This window comes from Dromiciops gliroides, chromosome 1 (assembly GCF_019393635.1).
Source record: "Dromiciops gliroides isolate mDroGli1 chromosome 1, mDroGli1.pri, whole genome shotgun sequence".
Lineage (NCBI taxonomy): Eukaryota > Metazoa > Chordata > Mammalia > Microbiotheria > Microbiotheriidae > Dromiciops > Dromiciops gliroides.
In genome coordinates this window covers 488833404-488854670 of record NC_057861.1, presented here as the reverse complement: position 1 = coordinate 488854670, position 21267 = coordinate 488833404, and the positions used below count along the sequence as shown (strand labels likewise).

Here is a 21267-nt window from a genome sequence, read left to right as displayed (position 1 = left end):
ATTCCACTTTTGAATAACTAATTGCTGGGAAGTTCTTCCTGACACGAAATCTAAACTGGTCTCCTTGCCAGGAATTGGAAATTGACAACCTCCTTAAATTTAAGAAAATTACAAATATGTTTCAAGTCACTTTGGTAATTAAAATTGAAGCAAGGACTAGATACCGCAAATTTATTTCAAATTGTTCCATATACAGTTCTACTTTACATGTCCCATTCTCTGGTGGACAGTCTTACTGTATACTCTTCAGCCTAAGAAAATGGGCACATGCAGTGAAACTATCGGGTTATAAACTTTATGATTTTTTTTAATTTAAAAATGTGTACAACTCAGTAAATCTTTTTAAGAGTACATGTGCTCGGAGGCAGCTAGATGGTGCAGTGGATAGAGCACCGGCCCTGGAGTCAGGAGTAACTGAGTTCAAATCCGGCCTCAGACACTTAACACTTACTAGCTGTGTGACCCTGGGCAAGTCACTTAACCCCAATTGCCTCACTTTAAAAAAAAAAAAGTACATGTGCTCTTTGAAAAAGCAAGATAGGTGAACTCTTGTTGGAGTGCAGTACAAATTATATCGTAATCCATTGGACTTTATTGTTCCTGTATAGAAGTTTTGTACTGCTTATCCTTAATCATATTTCCTAAGCTGTTTTAAGACTTTTTCATTTATCCCTACAGACATAATTCCAAGCCACTCCTCCACATCCAGAGGTATATTATCCTAATTTTAAAGCAAGGATCAGCAATGGCTATCGGCTCAGGGTAATTTACTCAAACCCCCAAATCAACTCCACAAGACACTCCCCATTTAACTAGTTTAAACTCTGAGTAAAAATTTCATTGATGTTGAATGTTCCTAAACTGCCAGATTTTAGTTTGGAGAACAGAATTTGTATTGGCAACATAGGAAATGATAAACTATATTCATCTGTAGCATATGACTGGGGATTTTGTTCAGTGTCATTAGGGGAGGGACAGTTTGACAAATATTTGGGGGTTTTAGTGAAATGCAAGCTCAACCTAAAACAGAAATGTGATATGACAGCCAAAAAAGCTAATGTGATCTTGGGCTGCATTGAAAGAGAGATCTAAAGAGTGATTAAAAGCTGAAAGTTGCTCTGAGACCCCATGTATTATTATGTGTTTAGTATGACTGAGACCACATCTATTATATTAGGTTTAGTATTGTTCACCACTGTTTAGGAAAGGCTGGAGAGTGTCTTTAGAAGTGGGTGGTAAGGATGAAGAGGGCAATCAGGATAGTGAGAGGTCTTATATATTTTGGGTTTATATATATTTGTCATATATGTACATTATATACATTACATATGTACATTATGTACATTTCCAAATGGTACAGAAGACCATGGCCTGGAAAACTTAACCCTTTCAGCTCCTTAACTGTCACTCTACTTATTCTAATCACCTCCCCCACTGGCAAATCCCTCACCTGGCCCTCTATATTCTAGGGAAACCCAGTAATGCTTCACTTTACTCCTCAGTCATCATCTCACCAGCTGTTCTGTTCCCTCCCCACATCAATCATCTTTCAGTTCCAGAATCATAATCAAGTCAATATATTGATATTCCCCTATAGTTCCACTTAATATCTCTGTAACTCTCCAAATTTAAATAGCTAGAATGCAAGTTTCTTCAGAGAAGAGAGCACACCCATTTTTGTATTCCCTTTGTTGAACAGATCTTGATACACATAAATGCTTAATAAATGTTTAACCCCTCTCTCTTACCCAGAGGAGCCAGCCTATATAACAGTAGAGCAAGGGGGGAAAAAGCAGTTTTGCAAAACTAACTTATCAACTGAATTGACCTTCTTCCACTGACTGGATATGATAAATGCTATAACTTTTTTTTTTTTTTAAGTGAGGCAATTGGGGTTAAGTGACTTGCCCAGGGTCACACAGCTAGTAAGTGTTAAGTGTCTGAGGCCGGATTTGAACTCAGTTACTCCTGACTCCAGGGCAGGTGCTCTATCCACTGCGCCACCTAGCTGCCCCAATGCTATAACTTTTAACAAACTGTTTCCTTTCTCTGATTTTAAAAAACACTACCAAAGTAAGTCATATCAAATATAAATGAAAAGATAGCACAGAAAGTTGTATGAGGGTGTGTTTTTGGGGGGAGGCATAACAAATGGAAAAACAAGATGATGGTTTAATATGATGTACTGAATAGAATCATTCAGTGTGTATAGAAAATCCTCCCTCTCCTCTACCCCATTTTCAGTAGTAAAGTAACATTTTTTATTTAGCTACTGGCTAAATTATCTGAGATTAAAAGAGATTCAGAAACTTGACAAAGAAAATGATTGAAAGTAAACTGTAAATTAACAAATCATATACCACACACAATAAAACAAAGCTACATAAGCTTGAATTTTACATATTAAATTTTCGTTCTCATTTCTTTTTTTTAATTTAATTTTTTTAAATTTTGTTCCAAATTCTCCCCCGTCCCCAAGTATTTGATCTTCAGATTTAGTTTCTTAATTTAGAGAAGTTAATAGTGAACTCCACGGAATTCTGAAAGCATAAAACTATAATTTCTTATACAAATAATTTCTTCTTCTTTTTTTTTTTTTGGTGAGGCAAATGGGGTTAAGTGACTTGCCCGGGGTCACACAGCTAATAAGTGTCAAGTGTCTGAGGCTGAATTTGAACTCGAGTCCTCCTGAATGCAAGGCTGGTGCTTTATCCACTGTGCCACCTAGCTGCCCTTACAAATAATTTCTGAAACAAGTATACCTTATGTAAGAAGTAGTTTCTTGGAAAGTTTTGGCAAATATAAGTTTTATTTTCTGAACTATCTTCAGCTGTCTACTTCCTATAGTTGGATACTTACAGGAAAAACCTAAGCCCAAGTCACCCACCTCATATATTAATTTCAAAGAGTAGTTTGTCTTTGTCATTGAGAACATTAGCATTTATTTCTGTGTATCTGCTCAAACCTATAATATCGTGTTTTTTTAAAACTATTAAAATACCATATTAGGTGTAAGAAAACAATGGGTTTTTGTCAACGCCCAAAGGCCCCAAATTGATTGGGACCGATTGGATTGACTGAGAGTGATTGACTTCGATGATTAACCCACTTAAAATTAATTAAATTGAAGCCAGACCTGCCTGACTCTGAAGAGGGTATTGTTCTCAGCTCACCTCAACAGAGACCACCCTCAAGTCCAGTGAACCAATGGATTTGGGTGATGCTAGCCAATTATCTTGAAGCAGTGTCTAAGGACTGCCTCTTCCAGGATGCAGGAAGAGCTTTCTCTCTCAGTTCATTGCTCGAATAGGCTGTTGGTGGGTGAAGTTGAGGATGCTAGGCTAGATTGGTCTTTTCTTGGCTTTCTGACCCAGGTGTTCCCTCTTTTTCACTAATAAATGCTTAATGCCAAAACCTGATGCTAAAGCTTCTAATTTATAAGTAAACCCCAGCTAGTTTTCCCTACACTTGGGACAGGAATAAGGCGACCACACCTTAGATTTAACATGTCACATAGGGTAACAAAAGTATATCTGCTATATCAACTGAAGATAGTTAGCTAATATCTTGTGATTTTTCTTAACTACAACTTCAATCAACTCATAACAGCAAGACCTGTACATGAAACAAAAAAAGGAGAAAAGAGATAAAAAAACCAACATAAAAAAAGAGAGAAGACAGTCCCAAGTTAGATTTTTCAGACATTTTTGTCTTGTTTGCTTAATGCTCAATAGGCTGGAATGTGTTTTGTCCATTGCTGCCTATTAAATTCCTACCAGTACTTTATTGACCAGGTCAAATGACAAATGCCTCCTCTATGAAGGTTTGCTACACTCATCCTAGCCAGAAAGTCCCTTTCTTTTCTTGTTAACTTCTAGATATATTCTTTGGCTTTTCCTCTTCCATGACATGGTTACTGCCTTTGAAGTTCTCAGTATTCAAGAGACTTCCTATTGTAATGGAAAAGGGTACTCAATTTGGAGCTAGAGAATGCAGATACAAATTCTAGTTCTACGACATACCATGAGTGAGACATACCTCTCTGGGCCTCAGTTTCCTATTCTATAAAACGAGGGGGGGGGGTAGAACCAGATAACATATAATTGGAGGTTAATGTAGTGAGTAGAGAGGGTAACTTCGGGCCAAGAGACCCGAGCTCAGATCCTGTCTCTGACATTTCCTGGCTGTGTGACCCTGGATAACAATCTCTGTGCCCTGAGATGAAGAAAAGGTGCCAGCCTTCACTGACAAATAGAATTTCCTCACCCCATACCACTGAAATCCTATTCTCTGTATCAAAACACTATTAATCCATATCAATAAATATTTGTTGCTCAATAGTTCAATGCAAGGGGAGGAGGGCAGAAGAAGGGCTGTAATTTGGACAGCCTAGCTGCTTTCATCATTTCCAGAAATTCTAAGTTTAGGAACTGTTCTTTACAGGGAAAGAGAACACTCCATTACTAAAATAATAAGCACAAGTCAATTTGATTTCTATTTCTTGGTACTCCAAATTATTAAGAGTTTAAGAATTTGAATTCTAATGAAACTCTCATCTGGAGGTGCAGTCTGCCCCTTCTCTGGAAATGGGTAAGCAAGAAGCAGAATCAAGAGCTTAGAGAGAACTTCTGGAAGCCAAAATTCCTTCTGCTCTGGTTGGCTACTAAGATGGTTTTATTAAGGAGGGCCCATTGAACACAACCCTTTTTGCTTAGAAGTATTTATAGTAGCCTGGGGATCCAGTGGGACTTGGAGGGAGATCAACCTAAAAGGACCTTTTCATGAGGGCAGTGAACCTAGGAATAGAGGCAATAAGAGGATTCAAAGGGCACTAGCAGAGGTGAAGAGTAGGGGAGGAAAGTAAAAGGGTAAGTACCCTCCCAGCTGTAGTGTTACTACAGCCTGCAACTGAAAGAAATGTTCTAATTTTATCTATGCTATTTAATGCTACAAGTAAACTATGATTATTATTTGTTCCTCTGTCCAAGTTCCTGAATTTAAGGTTTGAGGAGGGAAACCCATCCCTTTAAAGGGACAGGAGCCATTCTTCCCCCTAGTGGATTCTGGGTGGGCTAAGGGAGATAAGTAAAGAGATAAAGAGAGTGGACAAGAGTTTGTTAAGATTAATAACCTTCCAGGGGCAGCTAGATGGCACAGTGGATAGAGCACTGGCCCTGGAGTCAGGAGGACCTGAGTTCAAATCCTGTCTCAGGCACTTAATACTTAACTAGCTGTGTGACCCTGGGCAAGTCACTTAACCCCAATTGCCTCACTAAAAAAAAAAAAAATCAATCAACAAGATTAATAACCTTCCAAAATACAAGTGCAGAAAACATTTATACATACCCTTAGACATTTTCCTATATCATCTGGTGGTACATGCTAAGGTAGTAATGGTTAGTGTCCTTGTACTAGAAGGTATCTGGTATTTACATCCTTAAGCCCCTTCCTTCCCCCAATATATCTGAAGCTCAGATACACCCCCTTCCCTTAGAATGAACTCTCCAATACCCACACAGCACAATACCCTTGAACACTATAGTAACAATACATTATTTGTTGTTTTTAAGAAAGGTGGGGAGATGTGTAAAGGAAAATGAGAATTAAGTATTAGGGAAAGCTCCCTTCAGAAACTGCTGATGCCTATGAGAAGCAGGTATTAATAACTGAAAATGAGATGATTACTGGCACTTGAATAGTCATTTTGAGTGTAAACTGAAGCTGTTCCTGGGGCCAGGTCACTTAAGGGCAAAGAGAGAACACCTGGGGCTCGCTAAACTGGATGCCAAGCAAGGCAGACCATGCTTCCTTGATGCCACCATGCCTACTCTTAAATCACACCAAGAAATAATCTTGACTGATATGGTTATATTTTCTTTGCTTCCCTTCCCTCTCAAATTCCACATGTAAGTTATACAGACTTTGCTATAAGTTTACATGCACTTATTTCAGAAAAATGCACACTGATCTAATACAATGGTAGAGCCAAGAAGAACCGAGTTCAAATCTTCTCTGCAGACACCAGCTGTGTGACTTTGAACTAGTCCCTATCCCTCTCTTAGCCTATTTCTTCAGCTGTAAAATGAGGCTAATAACAGCACCTACTTCAGAGTTGCTTTGAAAATCAAATTAGATTACTTATGGAAAGTGCTTTACACAAATCTGAAAGCACCAATAAATGCTAGCTTTTATTATTCTGTCACAGTGCATGCTGGAGTGTTTCCAGCATGTCAAATTACTGAGATCTCTTTAGTAGGATTTTAATATATCCAGATCCTACTCAGCATAAATCAATTTGTCTATACTATACTAGATTTTGAAGCTTCTAGTTGAGCTCTTTTATTCCATTATTAAATTTGTTTTAACACTCCTAGACCTTTTCACTTCAAACAACTTAATCATTCATCCAAATACAAACACAGAAAAATATTTATGTGGGAAGAAGAAATAAATAGATGGTAGTAGTAACCCCCTTCTCTCCTTCCCCAACTGAGCTCGTCATTATTTCACTTGCTATTTCCCAATACAAATGAATATCAAGTATATATCTAAGCCACAAAGATCTGGTTTCTATCAATGGATTTACCATAACAAAATTTAACTCCAATAAAATAGCACTGAATCTTAAAACAAAGGAAATAAAGCAAATCCTTTGTGATTCAGTAAAGGGGAAGTGAGAAAACTAATGTATGATGTGCATGTAATAAAAGCATCCACAGGACCAGCTGGTACATACAGATAGTCTACCATGTGGATAATGGAAAGTTAAATTCATTTTAAGCAGCTGGCATTGAACTAGCAACTACACAATGAATAAATTTCCCTTTTTTTGACTAAATTCTTTCTACAAGTAGCCAAATATTTTTATTTGCAGTTAAAGTTTTAAGAATGTAAATGAGACAAATAGGAAATTGTATCAAGTTTGTAATCATTCAATTTACATGGATGTTTTCAATAAGGCATGTGAGTAAAAATTTTCTGTTGCAATTGAAAACCGCCTAATGTTTAATGGTCATTATAAATCAAATTGTATGCTATTTTAATTCACCTTCATTTGGTGACGCTAATTCATTAAGAAAAATGGTCAGGCTATTTTAAATGCCAGCTTGACCCATAACTTTAAAAAGTTGGCAACAATCCCTCCTGAGTAAATGTTATGGTAAAGTTTGGGTGATAAAAATCTTCCCACAGTGTGAAGGGGGGAAAAAACAGATTCACTCACATTAGCTGTGAATGAATATATTCTCAGTTATGAATCTTCCCTCTCCTGCCATCTTTGGCATACAGCTCAAAATCATTACATGTATTTATTATGTGCTTACTATGTGCCAGGCACTGATCTGCAGTTATTGTGCAAGAAATCTGGTTAATTTAATATGCTTTCATTAAAAGAAGTTTGCCTTATTTTTATTGGCATAATATAAGTTTCTATTATCTGGCATATACTCAAAATATAAGGTAGTTTAACTAAAAAAACTGACTCAGGTCAAAGCCCACTTTTAAAGACTACTATTTATGAGACACCATCAAGCAAATTACTTAACCTCCATGGGCCTTAAGTTTCTTTTCTATAAAATTACAGGCTTTTTGAGGTCTCTTTTATCTCTACAACTATAATCCTATGAACCCTGTATAGACCAGAAGTAAACCAAAAGTATTCTGGTAGCCTATTTCCCCCCTTCACCTAGTGTCCAAGTCTGCTGTTTCACTCTATTAAATGATACTGTCAGCATAAGTAGTTAGCATAGATTTATTCTGTTACTACCTTAATTAGAGGAACAACTATGTCATTAAAGAACTTGGTGCTGACCAACCTTTCCAGCCTCATTACATATTATTCTCCTCCAACACTCAGTGGTTCAAAGTGTTTTTCTTATTGTTCCTCATACAGAATACTCCATCTTCCACTTCCCTGATGGTTCCCCAAGCCTAGGTAACAAAGTGGAGAGCTACAGGCGCTAGAGTCAGGAAGACCACATTAAATCAAGGTTTACTACTCGACGAGTGACCCTTGGAAAGTTACTTCACTTGTTTGCCTCAGTTTCCTCAAATGTAAAACACGGATAATAATAGCACCTATCTCCCAGGGTCGTTATAGGGATTGAATGAAATAATAATTGTAAAGCACTTCGCACAGTCCTTGGCACAGAGTAAGCACCATATGTTATTATTATTAATACCTCCATTTCCCAGAAACCTTAGTCTCCTTCAAAACTCTAGTTCAATTCTAAACAGGCCTTTGCTAATTTTTCCAGCTGCCAATGTATTCTTCTCCAATTACTTTGTATCTATTTTGTATCTACCTATAAATATAAATGTACATAGTTTCTTCCTCACCTCTCCTTAAGACTTTGTTTTTGTATCCCCATCTCTGCCAGCACAATGCCTGGCACAGGTGATTAATAAGTGACTTGACTATTTGCCCACACCCCACCCACCCCAACTGTTTACAGTGATATCCAGAAGTGAGACAATTCTTAATTGACTTTTATCAACATTTTCCAATTCACAACTTAATCTGCTCATACTCGAAGAGGCAAATGACAAGAAACAATTTCTCTGCCTAGCTTAGTTAAACCTGATGAGAGGAATAAGCAGTCTTAAGAACTTTTGAAGTGTAATTAAAACCAGTTCTAGAATGTAAGGATTCCGGATTTAGTGGGTTCTCCCCCCCCCCAAGAGGTGAGCTAAATTAAACAATTAAGCATATCAAGCATGTGGGTACCAAATAAGACCTCCCCTTTAAGAAGCTGGTAAAGAATTTAATACTTAAAAAACAAATATGGCCTACTTTATTAAAAAGATTTAATATTTACTTGTATAATAGTAGATCTGGTGTTATTTATATATGTCCTATTATCTAGCTAAAAACAAAGTTCCAACTCGGCAGTGACCATTGCCTCTTTGTATTCTCCTATGATACTTAAGCTTTAAGTAGGGACTGATGGATCACATAAAAATGTACAAATTAATTTTTTTTAGCAAAAGGCTGACTTGTTTTAATATTATTGAACACTGAACTTAAATTTTATGCATCCCATCAAAAGGAAAGCAAATTAGTCAGCAAACATTTACTCAAAGTTAGTGCCGTCAGCGATACAAAGTATAAAAACAAAGAATCAGTGCTCAAGAACTAGAAGGGATCTGAGCAGCTTTCAATCCCTTCATTTGGTAAGTAAGGAAACTGAGGCTCCAGGAGGTTAAGTGATTTACGTAAATTCACAAGTAAACGCCCTTAAAGCGACGGCTAAGGTTATGAAGCCAAATTTATTAAATCTAAATGGGGGCGGGGGGCCGCTGCATTTGCTTTGTCACATTTCTACACAAACTGAAATATAAATTAAACTTAAAACAGTTAATTTGATGTTTAAAATGACCACATATATTCCTTAGAGCTAGTCCCGTGAAAGAGTATCCTTTGCAGCCGCATATATTCGCTCTTCCAAAAGAAAAAGTTTTTATTTCTGGTTTCCAAAGAACAATGAAAAGTAAAGATACAGCGATAAACTTCCTCAACCAACAATCCTCAACATTCCCCGTGCTATATAAGCAGAGCAAAACAAGAGAAACTTCCTTAATCTTATGACAAAAGAAGATTCCCGCTCCCCCCCCCACCCCCGCCATGGCCCCCAGCCAAAAAAGAACCGAACCTCGTAAACCTGCCGGCCACCAACCAAGCCATGACCGGTAGATCATTTCCCAAATTCGGTGGGGAAACAAATGTTATTTTGTGGCAGACACCCCTGCACCTGAGCCTGTCCTCCGGGGAGAAGGGGGTGGACGCATTCAGCACTCAGGCTATTTTTCCTGGCTGTCAAAAGAGGCGGCGACGATCCCAGGCCGGCACCACCCCGCGGGATGGCGAACAAAAACAAAGAGAACTACTCCAGGACAGCCCCACCAGCGTCCAGAGAAGGGGGAAGACACACAGGACGAGAGCCCCCCTCCCCCGGCCCCAGGAAGCCAGGGCCCCCAAGACACACACCTCCCCCCCAGCAGAAGCGCCCGGGGAAGACGGGCTGTTCGCCCCCTTTCTCGAACAACAACACCTGGCCCCGGCCCCGGGGGGAAGGGAGGAAGAAGAGAGGAGGAGGGGAGGAAGGAGGGCAGCCCCTTCCCCGCCACACTCCAGGCTCCCCCCCACCCCCAGGACCGTGCCCCCGGCCGCCGCCGCCCGCCGCCGTACCTGCGGTGGAGGCGCCGCCCCTCGGAGCAGCTTCTCGGGCTTGTCCGCGCTCCTGGCCCCGCAGTTCTATGGCCGCGGCCGCTTCCTCCGCCAGCTGCTCAGGCGCCGCTCCGCCTCCTCAGCCTCAGCCTGGGCAGCCGCCGCCACCTCCTCCTCCTCCTCCTCCGCCTCCACCTCCTTCTCTCGGATCCGCCTCTCGCCGCCGCTGCCGCCGCCGAGCCAGTGACCGCGAGGCTCAGCCGGCGCTTCCTTCCTCCCATCCCAGAAGCCACAACAGGAAAGAGCCGCTGAGCCCGCGCTTCCCGGACTCGCTCACCGCCTCCTCGCGCCGTCCATCCCCCGCCCCCCCACCAGCATGCCCAGCCGGCCGCTCGCTCGTAGCCCCTCGAACGACCGCCCTGCCCCCTCTCCCGGCGGGCGCCGGGCTGGGTGTCCGGGCGCCAGGCCGCACCTCCCCCCCTCCCCGCCGCCCTCTCACCTACCTGGCCTCCCCGCCCACCCGACCCGCACTCAGAGCGCCGGCGCGACAGCCCCTCGGCCGCACGGCCGCCGCTTCCCAAGCGGACTAGGCCGGAATGCGCGCGCGCGAGCGACTCCCCGACCCCCTCCTAGACTAACACGGCTCGGGCGGGGCGGGGCGGGGCGGGGCGGGGCGGGGCGTGCTCGAGACTCCCGAAGAGTGTCTGGTCCGCTCTCCAGGGGCCGAGCCCTCTTTGTTTTCACTCTCTTTCCTCCAACCCTCCCTCCACCCCCGGGCGGGCGCGCGGTCCGCCGGAAGAGGGCCCCGCCCCGCCCCCAGGCGAAATTTAAAGGGACAGACCTTCCACACCTTCCCCCGCGGACCAACTTAGAGCCTCTTAGCCCAGCCAAGGATTCTTTACAGCTGCCGCAGTCCGTCAACATTCATTAAGCGCCTGCTAGGGACGAGGCACAAACTGCTTGCTATGGGCTGGTGATGACAAAGAAAAGCCAAAGCCGGTCTTTGTGCGCTTAAGGAGCCCCTAGTCCTACGGGGGAGACGACATGCAAATAGCAACCCTGTACAAACAAGAAATGCAGGAAGTCCCCAAAGCAGTCAATACTTGCATGAGTGCACTAAAGACTTTTAGGACACCCTTTATACCGGATAAATTGGGGGCAGTCTCAGAGGAACGGTACAAAGATTTAAAAGCACCGGCAAAAGCTTCTTAAGGTGTTTTTTTTAAGATGAGATATTTTATGAGGATAATAATAGCTGACATTTATAGAGCGCCTACTATGTACCGGGCACTGTGCTAAGCTTTGTACAATTATTCTCTCATTTGATCTTCACAACTCTGGGAGGCACGGGCTATTATTATCCCCATCTGACAGATGAGGAAACAGTCAAACGGAGGTGAAGTGATTTGCCCAGGGTCACACAACTAGAAAATATCCGAGGTGGAATTCTTCCTGACTCCAAGTCCTGGAGATGGAGATGAGAAAGCAGAGAATTTCCAATTAAGCTAACCATTAAGAGATCAACCCTCTTACAGCCCAGAAAACCTTCACAACTAAAATATTCAAGTCGTCCCCTCAGCCTAATAAACTTAGCACTGGGTAGGACAGTTACCCTCTCAGTAATAGCAGGTGTAAGTAAGCCAGAAGAAAAGTGCGTATGAAATAGTCTAAAAATGGTGAAGAAAAAGCAATAGAACTCCCAGACCTATGTTTCATACCTCATTGATACAGAAAAGCCGTTTCAAAAAGCATTTACTAAGCACCTCCCAGCCCAAGCCACATTTGGTCTTTGTTTGGGCTGTGAAGGCTGAGAGTGTAAATAGCAATTGTTTCCGTTTGGGACAGAAACCCTGAGCGTCTTCCTCTCCCAGATCGATTTTTTTTAAAAACTAGGTAAAAGAAGGCATTCTTTGCTTTTTTTTTTTAACTTGCCAGAATCACTGAATGGGCGTTGCCTCAGACAAAACAGACTAGGGAAAAAGAGAGCTTAAAAAGGCCGAGGTCTCCCACTACATTGGGGCCATCTCCTGTCTTCCAGGAGGAGAAAGTGAGGCCAGTGACTGCCACGCCCTGCCTCACATACATCCACTGTGGGTCTGGACCCCATATGGGATCGAGGAACAACATGGGGGGGTCGAGAAAAATTTGGAAAATGTATACTTATTTTATATACCTATATGGGGGGAGTAGCATAAAAATTTCTCCCTCGAAAAGAAGTTCCAGTGGAAAAAGTTTAAGAAGTCCTGCTCTAAACCACTCTATCCAATAAGTGTGATTATTATTGTAGAGAAGAGTGGGATGAGAATCAGAGAATCAGATCACTTCTGAACTAGAAAAGGGTCTTAGAGCCCAGTCTATGGTGCCTTAAAATAGTAGAAAGCAACTGGACCTGTGGTTTCTTTAGTATAGAGAACTATTTGTGAGGAAATGCCTATCAATGAAGGCCAGCCCCTTCTCTGAAGCTTATAGACTTCCAAGAGCAGCAGTGTCCAAATTGCATCAGTTAAAAAAAAATGATCACATCCCTGATATTTATACAGTTCTCTATAAATTATACACATCGGCTACTGTACAAATAATTATGTACATTATCAAACTTAAAGAAAATAGAAAAGACTGAGTTAAGTTAAAGGAGAAATAACATTTGATCCTGGAGTCTATGAGAAGCCACTGGAGTTTTCTGAGTAGGGAAGGAACACAGTCAGATCTTTAGGGAAATTACTTTGGCACCTGAGTAGAAGATGGATTAGAGCCAGGATATGTGCAGTGGGAAACCAATTAAGAGGCTATCACTATAATCCAGGTAAAAGGCAGAACCAGGCCAGTAGCTGTGTGAATACAGAGAAGGGGACAGATGTGAGATCATTGTTCTAGACCTAGAAGGAACCTCAGAACCTTAGAAATCTTGTCTGATGCCCTCATTTTACAGACAAGGAAAATGAGTTAAGTGACTTATTCAAGGTCCCATGGGTAATAACTGAGGTGAGATTTGAACCCAGGTCCGGTGAGATTTGAACCCAGGTCCACGGACTTCAAAGTCACTACTGTTCTAAAATGTAGAGGTAGAAATGACACAATATGGCAACTGAATGGATTTGTGGGGTGAAGGGTGGTGAAATTCGGTGATTTCAATTATAAAAGTAGCCTCAACAGTAATAGGGAAGTCTAGAAAAGGGATAGGTTTTAGAGGAAATATAATGTAAGAAGACCTTCTATAGGAGCAACCCATCCACATCTGTTCATCATGCTGGACTCATCTTGTCCAATCTAAAATGACAAGGAGAAAGGCAGGACTCTCTCTTACCAGTTACTACCCTGGAGCACAAAGTCCACCTCCATGAGGTGCCCACTCTAGCCATGGGGTAATTTGGAGGATGGGAATAGATATGCTGAGTTAGGGAAGGGGGGGAGGGGAACTTTCCCAATGGTGTCTGGGTCTGGTTTAGGTTATAATTGCCTTTGGGAGCCAATGCCTGAATCAAAATAGGGGTGATCGGGAACTTCAACCACATATGAAGGGGAGACAGTTCAGGGGATGGGGAAGGGGAGGGGGTTGGATGATAAAGGTAAGTATGGTGGTTTTGGAGAAAAACCCCATGACTGGCTATCTATGGGCAAGTGGGAGGCCATCAATCTTCCCACCCATTGACAGGTTGATACTCCTTGGGGTCAGGCCACAGGCCACTAGAGACCAATGGCCTGGAGTGTTGAGAGGTTAAATGACTGATTATGTTTCAGAGAGACAGCACCTGAACCCAGGCCTTTCTGGCTCCAAGGCCAGTTCTTTATATACTATATCACATAATAACAATAATAGCAACTAACATTTCTACAGTCACCTACTATGTGCCAGGCACTGTAATAAACACTTTACAAATATCTCATTTGATCTTTACAACAATCCTGGGAGGGAGGTACTGTTATCCGTATTCTTCAGGTGAAAAAAACTGAGGCAAACATCAATTAAGTGACTTGCCCAAGATCACACAGCTAGTAAGTGTCAAGTGTCAGAGGTCACATTTGAACTCGGGTCCTCCTGAATCCAGGGCTGGTGCTTTATCTGCTGTGCCACCTAGCTACCTCCAAAAAGAAACTTTTTAGAAAGAGTGTGACAAAAGAAAATTTCTTAAAATATTAGGGAGGGAGAGAGGGAACATTTTGGAACCACACCCTTAGCTGGGTGGGAAAAGAGATCAAAAAAGGAGGAAAAGCAAATTTTAAAAAAGAAAGAAAGAAAAAGCAATAATTTAGGGAGTTTCAAGGAATTTCAAGGTATTACCATGGTAGGCCATTTAAAAGTGAGCTCCCCCTTCCTCCTTTGTCTTCATAAAACCCCTTGACATCATCTCCACTCTTTCCTCCTTTCCCTTACTTTCTGAAGAAGTGGCCCTTGACCTTGCCAAGACCAACCCCCCCCCCCAGCACAAGGGGGCTAAAAGCTAAATAAAATGCAGAGAATTACAGATCCTTTGATACAACTTTGAGGAGGAGAAAAGATATTCTTTAGACTGGGAAACCCATGTAGGCAAAGAGCCAGTGTGAAGGAGGCAAATATAAATGGTTGAACAAACCTGTTCACATCATCATCATCTTACCTATAAATTCTGAATTTGACTATATAAAAATATTTGATAAAAAATGTTTCCCCAATCAACAACTTTCCTTTATGTTCTACCTGTACTGATTTTATTTATGCAAATCTTTAGAATTTCTTGTAATCAGAATTGTTTATCTTTGGGGATCATGAAATTGTCTATTTTATCTTTTTTGATGGCCTCTGTTTTCTATTTGGTTAAGAACTCTCAACTTACTCATAGCTATGCAAGATACCTGTTGAGTTTCCCTTCTAATTTTTTGAATGTTAGCAATAATCAGGCCACATACTCAGTCTAAGATTACTGCAGCAAGCTATAGAAAATTTAGTTAAATTATTGGTCTATGGTAGAGGAAGTAGCCCTGTACTACCTATTTTGTGTGCAGGGATAGTACAGAATTTATAACAGATGGCACCCAAACGTCTTTTAGCTGGGGGGCATTTTCATAAAACTCTTCCAGTTGGAAGAAGAGGGCCAAAAGAGTTGTGAGAAAGGAAAACATACAAAGAGCAGTAAAGACAAATTTGGTCATTTTGTACAAATCTGGCACATTTCCTTTCCCTATGAAAATGTCTTTTCTTCAACCAAAAGTAATTAGAGAAAAAGAAAGATAGAAATTGGTTTAGGAAAGCAAGCTGATGACTAATCTACACTGACATCTTGAAGGAAGGAGAGTGCTGAAAGAAGGGTTACTTTTGGAGTATAGGGATTATATTGCTAAAGTAGCAGATTGTAGGAGGTTGGGAATATGGGAGGGGGAAATGTGCACTGCAATAAACTTTTTTTCCTAAGTGAGTTTGTGATACTGCAATATCATCAATTTGTGTTCTTTTCCTGCTGTGTACTTGCTGTGGATAGTATGAGAAGGTATTTATTGTCAACCAGTTGTAGATTCTATTCAGAAAAGGACATGCAGGGCTTTTTCCCCTAGGGGTCAGAAGACTAGAGAGTGAACAGAAGTCTGGTTGGGACTGCCGATAGGAATGTTAGAGGTGGGAGTGAGCAGATATTCCAGAGTCCAAAATCTTATATATAACATACATGAAACTGTCGGTTGAAATCTAGGTCAAAGTCAAGGAATCCAACAGAAGGTTTATATGAAAGAGAGATCACAGGATTACAGATTTGAAGTTGGAAGGGAATGGTTACTACTATGTGATCTTGGGCTAGTAACCTCTTTGGGGTTCAATTTACTCAACAGTAAAAGGAAAGGGGCTGGATTAGTTGAGATCTAGGATCCCTCCCACTTCTAAGTCTATGAAGTAAAAAAAGGTAATTTGATTCAGTAGAATAATAGAAATGTAAATCATCCCAGTTTGCCAGAGGTTGAGCACAAAATGGATAGAGAGAAGAAAGAAACATCAGATATAAATAATTAGATCCTAAAAACAGTTTCAGTTTGTTACATTTTTGTATCACTGACTAAAGACTGGAATCTTGACAAACTAGTCCTGAAAGCTTAGCTCAAGTTACGTAGCAATACCCCATCCCCCCCCCCCAAAAACTGCCTTTTCTACACTTTTCAGAGAACAATTTAGGACAAGTATTTTTCTTATCCCATATTTATTCAAATAAAATCAAGAATTTATCATGTTTTATAGCTCACAAAACAAAAATACAAGAACATAGCATTTAGTTATAATCATTAAAATTTTCCTGTTTATAATTTACAAAACATGAATTCTAATAATATCATTACTACTGTAATGAGTAGAATGAATCGGGGCCACAAATTTTCTCCAAACATGGTGTCATCAGAGAGAATTACTGCTGCTTTGGTCATTCTTTTTCATTTATTTATTTATTTATTTATGGCAGGACAATGAGGGTTAAGTGACTTGCCCAGGGTCACACAGCTAGTAGGTGTCAAGTGTCTGAAGCTGGATTTGAACTCAGGTCCTCCTGAATCCAAGGCCAGTGCTTTATCCACTTCGCCACCTAGCTGGCCCCCATTCTTTTTCAATTATTAATCAAAACACATTTTATCTTTATAAAAGCTATAGCATTTCACACAAATAAGATGTTGGAATTAGTAGTAAAATGTATATCACTTTGGTTTTTATTCATCTTTAGCCAAAACATGAAATTTTCAGGCTCAATCGCTTGTTTCATAATACACAAAACTAGTTTATACTGTTCTTGAGTAAGACCAAGTGAATCATATTAGTTCTTGGCAACTGGTTTCTTTATCCATTCATATTTAGAAGTATTTTGTAAGTTTTTATATACAGTTCTTTTTTATATATGCAATCATCTTATCTTTTTATATCAGAGGATGATTTTTAGACCTTGGCATTAACTTATTTAGAGTACTCAGTTTTCCAAAATTACCAAAATTCCTAAACTTTAGTAAGATATTTACTACAAAATTAATTTGCTTCATCTTTATTATTACTAAGAAAAATGTCAATTTCTACTTTTAGCTCAAAAAATCCTTTGAACTATGTTGGTACAAGAAAGCCAAAGTGTTTGGCAGTAACATAAAAAAGTATCCTACAGCCTACTTTCATGACAAAATTTTACAAAGAGTCTTCCTTTTAATCGACCCCTTAGGATGAAGTAATTCTTGGTAATAACTTAAAAATTGTATGTAGCTCTTCATCATTTTTTGATACAAATGATTGCTTATAAAGTAGGTTATGTGATTAAATTGCTTGGTGCTGCCCCCCCCCCATTCTCCCACATTATAACTGTAACATCTGTTTCGCTAGGCTTTCCCACAGAGATTCCAGATACCACTATTTATATAAAGAAGCCAAATTGAATGTTGTAGAAATGGCTGTATCTTTTCCAGTAAGGTCTAGAGAGAACATAGAGAAAACAGAAAGAAGAAAGAGTGGTCTTCCTTTTTGAATTTTAATGCTTGATAACAAACTTGGGCTTCAAACTGTTGTTTGTTAATATTGGTTTCTTGGGTGTTGACTTCCTTCAAACCCAATCAAAATTCTCTTCTTGAGTGCACTTGACATATTTGTGGTCACATCTATTCCACATTCAAAACAGAACAGTTTTGTCTCTTTGGTTCTATCTTGATGGTAGTGTCCTTGTATCAAATGACAGAGAGCCAAGTGATTATGTGGTCATTCTCACTGTTTTCAGGGCCCAAGGGACCTGCATCCCTGGCCTCATCTTCTTTTCCTAAAGTAAATTCTTTGGAATTTAGCTACTCATATACTAATGCTGCATTTGTCACTTATATGTCTGTCAATTCAAACCATAGTTATAAACTTGATATAAAAACATCAAATTGTCTGAAAATTTTTCTTTTTGCGGCATTGTAATCATTAGGTTTGCAAAGTAAATCTTCACTAACCTCACTTTCAACAACATACTCTATAAATGCAATCAAAAGCAATCAAATGAGAATCTTTCATTCTACATCTGTTCCTTCATACACTTGCCATGCAGAATGAGATTTTAATTTCTCAATTAATTGATCACAAAGTTCTTCAGACATATGGGCAATTCTAATCATATTATCTGCAAGTGGAATTATTTTAAGCTGCTTTACTAAAATACATATAATTTGCCAAGCATCATTTTGTCCACATCAGTAGTTGTAGGTAGCACTAACACTTGAATGAGGATTTTTTTACACTTAGTAATTCTGTAAACAATCTTATACAATGCAAGCAAGATTTTTTTTTTGGTAAGTCTGTTTTTACTTGTTGAAAGCATCTAGTTTTCTCTGGAAAAATTCCCTTGTCTTGCCAACAAATTTGAATGTCCACTTCCAAGAGGTTTCCATTTGTTAAGTTTTGTTCAATTTGCAGCTGCTAGCACATTTGTACAGAGCAAACAGTGGTCTTTCCCACAGTACTTGTGAATCCCAATGATAAACAGAGTGTATTTTCTTGATTAGGATTTTTTACTTTGGGTTTCACTATTACTACTTCTTAAACTGTCTCTCTTAAAGGATATTCTCTCTCTCTCTCTCTCTCTCTCTCTCTCTCTCTCTCTCTCTCTCTCTCTCTCTCTTTCTCTCTCTTTTTGCGGGGCAATGGGGGTTAAGTGACTTGCCCAGGGTCACACAGCTAGTGTCAAGTGTCTGAGGCTGGATTTGAACTCAGGTACTCCTGAATCCAGGGCCAGCACTTTAACCACTGTACCATCTAGCTGCCCCAGATAGTCTCTTAAGACACTATGTTACGGGGTAGGTATTGATCTTCTATAATAGAAGTTTCCTCAATGGCGCTGACCTTACTAAACAAATCACAGGTACAATCCTTCCCCACCCCCAACCAAACTTCCTTCCTCTCTCCCCCAAAGCTCCCTTTTCTTGTATTCTTTTCAGTTACTCCAGTCAGTCAATAGATGCTTGCTATATTCCAGGCACTGTGCTGAGCATAGATTTTCTCTTCAAATGTTATGTATTTATCTTAATTGTCTGTATTTATCTTGAAGGGATATTACCTTATTTTTTAAAAATAAAGACAATAAAAATGGACAATTTAATTTAATACTGGAAATTTCAAATAACTATGAATTATTGTTCTTCAGTTATTTCTATTTTTAAAAAAAGTTTGAGTGAGAAACCAGCTTATTTTATTATGTTGACCAAAATGATGTTAATAAATTACATATTGCTTAACTTTACATTTATATTCTTCACATTCAAATTCAGCAAGCAGCTTAAGAATACAACTCAGCTATGTCATGAGTCTACTCCAACCAACTGCAACAATGGACAAGCCTCTTGCAGCACCTTGAGATAACACAGGAAAAGACTCACATTTGGCCTCATTTGCGCACACTGTATTAAAAATAGTTGTGTTGCAATGTCAGAACAGATTTGCCTGTGAGTTTCACTTTTGTTGACGGATGAGAACTGGTATTTTTTTAAAAGATATATTTATGCAGCAATTGTACTTGATAATATACAAGAAATATACAAGAGTTTTGGCACTGCTCCATGCAAATGGAGATCTCCCCATTCTGGCCCCACCCTCCAGGGTTTAGGGTGTGGGGGGCTGTATCATAGTTTGGAAAACTTGCCTTAGCTAGTCTACCAAGTTCATAAAATCACCAAACATTAAAACTGGGGGGCGGGGCACAGCTAGGTGGCACAGTGAATAAAGCTCTGGCCCTGGATTCAGGAGAACCTGAGTTCAAATCCAGCCTCAGACACTCGACACTTAATAGCTGTGTGACCCTGGGCAAGCCACTTAACCCTCATTGCCCCACAAAAAACCAAAAAAACCCAAAAACCCAAAAAAACCCATTAAAACTGGAAAGGGTCTCAGAGATCATCTAGTCCAATGTATTCATTTTATAGACAGAGAAACTAAAAGTCAGGCAGATACATTGAGATACACTGCCTAGGTTCATATTGTCAGTCAAGTAACAGAGTTTAAACTAGGTCTAAAGGAATTAGTCCAGTTTTGTTTTTGTTTGCCATTTGGTCATTTCAGTTATGTCTAGCTCTTCGTGACCCCATTTGAGGTTTTCTTGGCAAAGATGCTGCAGTGGTTTGCCATTTGCTTCTCCAGCCCATTTTACAGATGAGAAAACTGAGGCAAACAGAGTTAAGTGTCTTGCCCAAGGTCACAAAGCTAGTAAGTATCTTAAGGCCAGATTTGAACTCAGGAAGACAAGTAGGCCTGATTCCAGGCTATCCACTGTGCCAATATAATTGCATAGTAATCATTTTCAGTCTGTTCTTTATAAGTTTATCCTAGGAAAGGATGAGAATAAATTATCCTGGTATATTATAATTTGAAATGATAAAAATGCTCCAGAGAAGAAAAAACTAAAAAGCTCTTAGAGTACTGGGATTTTAATTAAACAAATGTCAGATTTAAGGTTCCCACAACTATAGTCTTCTCTCTACTTGCTTGTTTATTTTGCAATAGGAATATTTTAATTTAAAAATATTATTTTTAGGGGCAGCTAGGTGGCGCAGTGGATAGAGCATGGGCCCTGGAGTCAGGAGTACCTGAGTTCAAATCTGACCTCAGACACGTAACACTTACTAGCTGCGTGACCCTGAGCAAGTCACTTAACCCCAATTGCCTCACAGTAAACAAACAAACAAACAAATAAATAAAAATAAATAAAAATATTATTTTACCCCCTTTCCACTTCTGTCCTGGGTTCTATACCCATTGAGTCCCTCTGCAGGGCTCAATTAAAGAAAATACAATTGAGCAGGTGGTAGGTACATTGTGAATATTTTAAAAGCCGAGTATCAAGAATCCTAGTGTATACAGTGGGGCTTGTAACTCATGAAGCATATAGAGTTGCCCTGCCTGCTTTTGGCCAACCATGTGTGCTGTTATATACATCACAAAACGACACATTAACAAATACTTAACAGCAAGGTCCTTCCAAAAAATGCTTTGTCATCAGTCCAAAAGCAGCAGTGGTTTAACAAATGACATTTTCTCTCTCAATGGAGACATTACAAGAATAAGATTTGTCATGAGAACAGAAATCTGAAGGTAACTGATTTTAGGTAACTGTTGAACTGAGCCCTTTGGCTGTATAAGAAATGGAAAGCATGGCATG

General features: G+C 39.9%; 1 protein-coding gene across 6 annotated transcripts in view; it reads right to left on the bottom strand.

Moving 5' to 3' along the window:
* The window catches only part of RNF38 (ring finger protein 38), a 205547-nt gene that overhangs the window by 53799 nt on the left and 130481 nt on the right, over positions 1–21267 (bottom strand). The window contains exon 1 of one of the 6 annotated variants that reach the window (XM_043970910.1): positions 10187–10318. The exons of 3 other annotated variants lie outside the window; for them this stretch is intronic. The gene's annotated coding sequence lies outside the window, so the exon portion shown is untranslated. Of the gene's footprint in view, positions 1–10186; positions 10319–21267 lie in introns of those variants that run through there. 2 more of the 6 variants (XM_043970902.1, XM_043970921.1) reach the window with 2 other exon arrangements.